This window comes from Ammospiza nelsoni, chromosome 8 (assembly GCF_027579445.1).
Source record: "Ammospiza nelsoni isolate bAmmNel1 chromosome 8, bAmmNel1.pri, whole genome shotgun sequence".
NCBI lineage: Eukaryota > Metazoa > Chordata > Aves > Passeriformes > Passerellidae > Ammospiza > Ammospiza nelsoni.
In genome coordinates, this window is record NC_080640.1 from 38,785,895 (window position 1) to 38,795,309 (window position 9,415).

Sequence of the window (9,415 nt, forward strand, 5' to 3'; positions counted from 1 at the left end):
ATAGGAGGAAAGTGAAGCTGAAAGGATTTAAAATGAATGGGTGTGCAGGATGAAAATCTGAGAGCCTAGGGTGGGGTGGGACTGTCAAGGACACCAGGGAAAGGCTGAAGTGAGTGAGCAGAGACCTTCCTCCTCACTGGAACATGAGTGCCAGTCACACCCCACAGTGAGGACATCAGCTTCTTAAAGAAGAGAGCCCTCGAGGCTCATGGAGAACAAGTGACATGTCAGAACATAAGGGCAAGGCAGAGGTGGTGACAGGGAGGAACTCATTTTCCCTCTGTGAGTAAGACCCTGTGGATAAGGTAAATAGACACCGTGTCTTGTGCCTTCACCAAGTCACCTGCCATTGACTCATGCAGTGAGCTGGAGAGGCGGTTGCTGTTTGAGAGTTACATTTCAAGAGGCAAAAAAGCCACGGAGGGGGAGCAATGAGGGCAACCAGAGGTCCAGAAAACATGGCCTCTGTGGAGAGACTGGAAGAATTAGGTTTTGTTTAGTCTAAAGAGAAGAGAAGACTGAGGAACAGGACTGCAGACATCAAATACATGAGGTAACCGCAAAAAGGAGAGAAATAAAAAAGTCTCTTCTTTGAATTTGCTGTGCATCAGAGGTCATTGACTGACTTAAACAACAACACTGGAAATTTTGGGTAGTCTCTAAGAAAGATAATAAATATGGCCTTATGAATCAGGGCTTGGGTATTGCCTGGACTGGATCACTAGGGAAGCATGTGGTGTCGCTATCCCCAGAGGACAGCAGCAGGTTAGAGAAATATTTGCCCAAATGGGCTAGGTACAGACTTCTTATTCCTTTGGTTGCTTTGAAGCTGTTCCCTCCTCAGTTTCGTGTCACTCTCATTTCACAGGAATCCTTTAATCTCTGTTTGGTTTGCTCAGGGGAGGCAGAAGGGGAAGAGAAAGGGGGACAGTCGAGAGCAGCGGTTTTGGGCTGGTGGTTTGCTGGAGCCTGGGGGCTCTCTGGCAGAAGGTGCTGGAGTGCAGTGAGCCTGCCACCATAAGGTTTCCATTTACCATCCAGGGGTCTGCACCACTACTGGGAACCCTTGGGGGGGCCTCCAAGTATGAAAACCCACTGGGTGAGCTGACCCCGGGAGCCCTTCCCAGCCCGGATTTCTCTGCTTTCTGTGGTGCTAAGTGCTTCAGCATGGCAGGGACAAATGTGATTGTTTGCTGCTTGGGAGGAGCTTGCTGACCCGTGGATGCCTGCCCAAAAGGAGCATTGTGCTGCCCAGCGTTGGCCATCCCACCATCTCTCCCCTGGCAGTGCCAGAGGTGCTCTCTTTGTCCTGGGTGCAGCCAGCATTGTGTGGGCCATCTGCTCTTGACCCTTTCCTGCCCTTTGTTTTTGCAAGGGGGTCTCCCAAATGTTTGTCAGAATATTTTTTGCTTGTCTATTGTTGAGCGCTTTAATTTGCCTAACGGGCTGGCTGTGGTTGTGCCAAAGGCCCCACTTACCCTCATTAGATTCTTTTGGCTCTGGAGGCTGACTGGCTCTTGTTGTCCTTATTTTGAAACAAGCAGAGATGTTTGGAGAGGCACTTGGGATCTGTGATTAAACTCCACTATCAGACACCCTCTTTTATTTTTGAGACTAATGCTTAATCATGTTAATTTTTCTGTGAGGATTCACCTTGATGTCTACCTTGATCATAGCAGCATCCTTTGGACTTTTTTTGGTGCTGTGCTTGTGGCGTTCTGCTTGGCTTGGGCTGGTGGTGGTGATGCTGGGATGCTCAGAGTGCCTGAGCAGTGACTTTTATCCTCAACAGCTGCTGCTATTAACTGCCGACTCCCAGTGATGTCATGGGTTTGATTTTGGGGGCCAGCTTGAATGACTGGCATAACCCGGTGCCTCGGCTTAGCGTTGGTCAGATATTTTGGCAGTGAAATCCTGATGGTCCTTTCACTGTCCAGCATTTCTGCAATCCTTTGAAGAACCTCTTGGCACTCTGCAAGGGTGTAGGCTAGAAGGGAATGCTTTAGGGATGGAGGAGCCTGGCTTTTGCAAGGGCCTTCTGCTCTCTGGAGTGAGTTATCCACACAGATTGTCTGCCCCTGCTGACAAAACCTGAAGCAAAATTACTGGAGGTTGTTCTTTGGGTAGTCAGTTTTTAAAATTTTTCTTATTATTTTCAATATTTTTTTGTCTTTAATTCTACCTACAGGTAATAATAACGAATTATAGCAAGGCACATGGCATTTTTTGCCTTTTCTTTTGAAGTTCTCTGAGTTAATGTTCCCTCTGCTTCCACTTGTATAACTTGTCCCCTGATGGAGGTAGGGAAGAATAGAAGAATATGAGCACTCTGGATCTGTTGTGAGAAAACTGCAGCATGGTCTGTGTTTAAAATAGGCCAAACCCATTGTTTGTGCTCCATGCACCCAGCTGAGGTGTGCCTGCTCTGAAATGGGGTCAGTCTGCACTGAATGCCCATGGAGCCATGAATGAGGGGCTCCATGCCACCCTGGGTAGGGTCGTGCTCAGGCTGCTGGCATTTCAATCAGCATTTCATAACTAATTGCCTGGCCACAGCTATCTTGTTATCAATTAACATAGCCCCGAATGTCAGGAAGTAACTGTATCTCCCTAACTCCCTAAGGCTGGCTTCTGGGTCTGTGAAATGGCTGGATTTCCTCACAGGGATGGATTACATGTTTACATCTTTGCTGCTGGCAGAGTGTGTAGTGAGGACGACCCAAGTAACCAGCAGTAATGTCTTCGTGTTCCCTCTTTCTCCTCCTTGTCTCATGTATGCTATACAGGAGGGGAAAAAAAACAAACCCCTTGTATGTGAGCTCTTGGAGCAGGCTGGAAGATAGACACATTGCAGACACTGTGCTGCCTGAATCCAAGAAATTAGAGGGAAAAAATAAGCAACAGCATTTGGGAACCGTTTGAGAATGGACACTTTTCCAGACTTCAGGAAATGCCCGTAAGTGGATGGGATCATTTCAATGATCCTCTCTGTCCAGAGAGCGCTGCTGTCCCAAGCTGGAGAATATCTCTGTCATCAGCAGAAGGCTTCTCACCAAACCTGCTCCTCTACATCCAGCTTTTAGCATTTGGTAGTCTGGAACATGAGACTTTCCAGATTAGGATAAATTTGACTGGCCTACAAAACGAAGCCTTCTCCTTTTCTGAGGCCAGCAGGGCTACAGCATGGAGGGTGGCATTTTATCTCCGATAGTGGCTGAGAGGAAAGGAATCATTGCAGCTCTGTTGTGATCAGTTGCTGGTTGAACATGGGGAAGATCAAGTGAGCAGAGGGCTCTGTGGCCTTGCAGTCCACCACAGGTGTGGTGTTTCTGTGTGTGCAGTAAGGTGGACCCTACCCTTAGGTGCCTGCTGATTTGGGCTATGGAGAGGCTCATTTGGGCTATGGAAAGGCAGAGCTTCTTTAAGGAAGTTTTCTGTCTGCATAAAAACCAGAGCAGCCGAGAAGGGACAGTGCAGATGGTGCTAATTTCCAGAGGCCATATGTCTGGAGGGACCTTGGGTACCCCCACAAGAATTCTTTGTTTTCTCAATGTTCCGTTTCAAAGGTGCTCTGGAGGTCTCCTCTTTGCAGGAGACCGCTGCTTCCTCCCACTCGTCCACTCCTGACACGTTTTCCCCGTCCCCTCCTCCATCCCCTGCTGCTCCACCAGCCCTGCAGCTGCGTAAACAGCCCTTGCAGTCCCTCACAGCCCCCCGGCGCACGGAGAGAGCTTCCTGAGCAGCCCGTGGTGGGCGGACGGCCGTGCCGCGGCCCGCGTGCCAGCGCCGGCATCGCCGCGCTCCCGGCGAGATCAGCCTCGAAACGCACGGCGTCTGGAGGTGCTAATCACAGCTGCGGGCTCTCTGCCGTGCAGGGCTCAGGAGTTTGGTGATCTGGGAGCTCTGGGTCTGCCTGCTGGCTGGGCTCGGAGGTGTTCGCAGAAGCTTTCATCGCTTCTCTGTTGTTGGTTTATATGGAAAGGGGATCTAGCTCGTCTCCTGTGCAGCACCACCTCTGTCTCACCCCAAAAGAGCCTGCTGTAAGGAGAGGAGGAGCCCCCAATAGGTGTGATTTGTACTTTGGTTGTTTCTGGAGCTCTTTGGAGTTCGCCACCAGGAGCTGGCCCACGTGGGGGCAAGCAGGCCTGGTTGCACATGGTTGCCCCAAACTGGCTGGGCCTGCAAGAGATGTGTGACACAGGGACTACGTGCAGTGGTGGTGTGGTGACTCTGTTGCAGTTCAAATGGCTTTTGTAAGGGCTCCCATGCAGCCTGGTCAACTTGTGGGTTTGTTCCCTTGGCTTGCTGGGTTGTCAGCATGCCTGCCTGGGGCAGAGCAGCTCTGCCAGAGCTTTGGCCAGGACTGAGCTCACTGCACTGCTGATCTTGGAGTTGTTGAGAGTAGAGGCTCAAGCATCTCCATCCACTTTTATCCATCCACTCTCTCCTCTAATATGCATTAATTTACTACTTGTATTAAGGACTGAGCCACTTGAGAACCTCTGCTCCACCTTGTCATTTATCACTGTGACAGAATACGACCAAAGCATTTTGCTGAAGCTTTATTCTGCTTCGTAAAACCCCCTATGCTTTGCAACAGCTAATCCAGCAGCACCTCCTCCCTTCCTGCTGTCTTTGGGACATCTTTCCTCCTCCTCCTCCTCCTTCTCCTCCTCCAGCCCATGCAAGATGATGTTGCTTTTGGAAATGACTCTGTCTGAGGGCTTTGCTTTCTCCTGGGTCACACGGACGATCCCGGCATTTGAAGCCCAGTCCCTGGATGGTGTCTCCCCATTGACTTATTGCAGCCAAGGCTGTGTCCCTGCAGCTCACTGATGAGTGTTTACACAAGCCTGTGCAGTCCCCTTCACATAGCCATTAATTTTATAGGGGGCACGTAGCAGAGATGGGCCTCCACTGTTCCTCCTGCCTTTGATCTGTGTGGGGTGTGTGGCCCAGAGCTCTGGCATTGCTGATTTACTCTGCTCTGTGGAGGGAGCTTCTGCAGCAAACAAGAGCTTGTGTTTGCTCTCAGTGGTATGGCAATGCCATTACAGGCTGTGCTGCTGGCTGGTTGTGCTTGTGCTGGAAGGACAGGCATGGCTCAGGGTTTGCATGTCCTTAAGTTTTTCTTTTAATATCAGCTCAGCAGTTTGGTTCATGCAATCCATGAGAGCCCCAAGTCCATGCAGACAGGTAGGTGGGTTATTAAGGGCCTGAATGTTGCTAATGGAAATAAAGTCCGTGTATTGGCAAGCTGTAAGCATTGACCTTGTGTCAGGGCACTCAGTCTGAAACAAAATCTCTCCAAAACAGTTCTCTCACAGAACTTTATTGTGATCCAAGCCAGACTCAGAAAACTCTCTCTTTTATTTTTCCTTTCTTTTCTCCCAGTCTGGCATAAATTAGGATTCCAGCATCAGTGTGACCTTGCCCTCCTAAATGAGCTGTCTGATCAGAAACCCTTTTGTTGTTTAGGCTTGGTGTAGCAAGTGGGACAGCGACCTCAGCATGAGCACCAGGCCAGCCAAATCTGGATTGCCCCTGTCCTGAATTTGATTTGAGTTGTTTTGAGTTGTGGAGTGTTGACTTTAGCTCTGTCAGCCATCACGAAGGTGGTTGTTATTCTTTGTATTTTAACCACAAGTTACTTTATCTAGAGGTAATCTCTTCTGACGAACTACAATGAAAGCCGTGTCTAACAGTGGCATCTGACAGGGCAGTTTCAGGTCACCAAACCTGGTATGAGAGAGTCACACTGAGTGAGAGATTTCCAACGCGGAGAGCGTTTGTTCATGCAAGGTCTCAGTTTCTTTAGTGGCCTTTGAGCCAGGGGCATTTTCAGGATGAGGGCTGTTGTGCAGGGGCTGGCGGTGACATCCGCCTGCCGTGCAAGGAGGAGGCTGCTGCTGCTGCTATCTGTCAGCTCGCCTGCTTTACTGCTTAGCCTCGCTTCTTGGCACTCTGTGCGAGGGAAAAACGGAGAAAGCACAACGTCCGTAAAGTATGGAAAATGTAGAAACCCCTGACAGTTGTATGGTGTGTCTTGCTTCTCCCACAGAGAGGAAACCACAAAATAGTGAGTCCGGGGGTTTCTTTCCACACACACACACAATATCTGTCAGGATTTTGAGGAATTTTCTGGGAGCCGATGAAAGAAATGTGCTGTTTAAGCCCTGATGTATATTGTACAACCATTCTGTATGCAGTGCTCCACACTGGCAGGTTCCAAAAAAGATTTCCAAAATAAAAGAAACCCAAAGGATTTGAGGGAATTTCTTCTGAGAGGGCAGGTTGTCTTTGAGGGGATGAGAGGCAAAAGAGGAAAATTTGCTTGTATTAAAGAGAAAAGGTACCTGATATCTTTAATAGCTGCAGTTTCCTCATTAATCATTTCACACCTTCACAAGATCACCAATTCTGGTGAGAAATGGGTTGGAATTGTAGCAGCAAAGGGGCTCTTGCCTCCTCAATTTCAGCTTTCTCAGCCCCCATGGGTGGGCAGCATGTGAGGAGGAGTCATATAAATAACAGGTTCCCCTCTCTCATGTGTGCTGGAGGACCAAAACTGAGTTGGACAGTGTCAAGAGCCTGACTTGCATGGCCTTCCCAAGACAGGGCTCTGACAGGGCTGTCCGAGGCTGCCCTGCACTCGTGGTGGTTATTGTGGGGATACCTTAATGAACAAGCAGGGAGCTGGTGAAAGTGCATCAGCAAATGGGAGCAGCCTGAGGACAAAGCCCAAAAGATGGTGCAATGTTTTTTTCTAGCTCTTCTTGTGAGGATTTATTACATTAAAAAATTAATTATTGTTTATTTTTCTTCTCTCTTCCAGGTCCACCTGTAAGTACCAAACTTCTGTGGTTTTAGAAGCTTTGACGTGGAGTCCGGGGGCATGAACTTGCAGCCTCCCGTCTGTGGTGTGGCAGCCACCTTTGCAGTCCTGGCATATCCCGAGCAGCAAGTACTGGGGGAGCTCAGCACTGGGTTGGGGTGGGATTGCTGCTGGCTGTGGCCCAGCAGGGACAGGGCAGGGACAGGGCAGATCCACGTGGTGCAGGGATCTGTGTGTTAGCAGCTGGCCCCTGGGGGAACCGGCTGTGTGCGCCTCACATGCACGGGACGCCACGTGCTGAGCGAGATGGGTTTGCAGAAAAGGAAAGACAGATCACAAACACATGGCAGGAGCTGAGCTGAGCTGCAGGGACTTGTTCCCTGCTACTCACCCGGGCTGGCTGAGCTGCTGGGCCTTCAAGTGGAGCTGTGCAACGATCAATTTCAGAGGAAAAATTGTGTTGACAGCTTCCTTTTCAAATGTTAGCTAATGTAAAACCTCAGCACAGACAATTTAGGCTTCAGGAAAATAGCTAGGTTATTGCAGAAATTTTCTTGCAGCTATTACCAGACCCACAGTGAACCAGAAGCAGCAGTACAAGGACTGAAGCCATGTATTGATATCTCTCAGGATTATAAAGAAACGCTGCATTGTCTCATAGCAGGGTCCTTCCAGAGGAAATGGTTTATATTCCTGTACAATAGAGGGACTATTCAGGGTTTCTGTGGAGGAACATGAGAAGTTACACATACGGTAGTCATCTTTTGTCTGTTCACGCAAAAATGTCTTAAACAGTTTGCAGATGACGTCCTGAGTGGTAGTTGCTGCACAACCTATTTTCTTTGCCCTTTCATCAGGCTGAAATGCTATAGACTCAACTCCCACAGATATACGAGCGCAGACCTATTTAATGACAGCAATCTTCCAAAAAGTTGCACCTTCTAGGCCAAAAGGTCTGAAAGCATTTCACAGCTGGAAGGGCTGATCCACACAAAACCTCAGCGATAGCTCATCCCAGGGGCTCTCAGGGTTGGCTGTTCCAGCATTAGCTGTGGCTTTTTGGGAAGAGAGCACACCTCTGCAGGCAGCTCCAAACTGGAGTCCCTCAATGGCAGTCCCTGCCATCCAGCCTGGGCAGCCCATACGTTGGCACTGAAGAATTGAGGTGGGCACAAAATTGGCAGTGGTGTTGGCATTTCTGTTGTTGCTGTGAGAAATTAGAGAGAAATCACCAGATCAACACAGATGTCTTCTAGAGAGCAGTCAGTGCCTTTGTGGGGTGAGGAAGACACACACTCCAGGCTTCCTCTGCAGCAATAAGGGTGGAAACCTAATATTGTAATGAGAGATTGAAGCCTGGCAGAAGCACATGGGACCACCAGAGGAGTGCTGACATTACACGCTACTGTATCCTGGCTTACTGCGACCCCTGAACCTGTCTCTGCAAGCAGACTTCTAGGACAGGCTGTGAGAATGCTACAGCCAATGGAAATAACAAGAGGAAGCTGGGCAGACTGAGTGCTCTCAGCCAAAGTGGAATTTGTCTTGGACTAGTAGGACCCTCATCTCATTCAGGACCTCTTGGGTTTCTGATCAGCTGGCAGGTGAAATCACTGTGCTCTTTTGCTCAGTCACTGTGAGCAAAAGTTCACCTCTGGAAAGCCAAGTGGGTTCTACATGTCACCATAGGAAGTATTCCCCCACCCCTGTGTATTTCTCCTGATTGAAATGGAAATGGTTTTATGAGCAGCAACCTGAGCTCCTTCCTGGCTGGTTGTCATACACATTATTCTGGATAGTGACCCCAAAGCAATGACCACCCCACATCTCTCTCCCATTTTTGTTTCCCAGCTTGCAGAAGAGACAACACACTGTGTGGCAGGGCTTAGCTCCCAGTGCAGGTGTTGGCTTGGGTGTGGAGATGGGCAGAAATACTCGTTAGAAATGCACTGAGCCCTGCTTGCAGCCTAGGACAACAAGGACAAGAGCCAGGGAAATGGATGAGCACCACCAGAGCAGCAAAAGGGAACTTCATGTTCTTCTCTTGCCCAATGAACACTTCCACCCTTATTCCTGAAGTCGGTGAGGGCTTTGGTGAAGACAAGGGCAACCCGCAGTCATGTAAGATATTTGATGAGATTGGGACTAAAAGGGGTGAAGGAAGGAAGTGATGAAATCCTGCAATAGTCCTTTTGCTGTCTGGACCACATCCGAAGCCAATGATCCTCTCACGGACATTTTCTCTCCCATTTCTGATCATGCAACATTTCTGTGGCAACTGCAGCAATTCCATACATGAAAAAATAATATTTAGCAGATGGAAACTAAGGAAGAAAGTCAAAGCCCTGTAATTAGCTCGTTCTCCGTGGACTTGCAGATACCTTCAGAGCTCATGCGGAGAGCTGTGGGTAGAGTCGTGCCAAAAGGAGAGAGAACTTCACAAGCAGGAGATTAGGAAACCGAAGCAATCAGAGCTGATGGTCAAGGAGCTGTGGAGAGTTTTTTTAACCATTCTGTTTCCTAAACACTTCCATGTGATTCCATGTCTTTATCAAGCCCTCCTTTTGGAGTTTGAGGCTG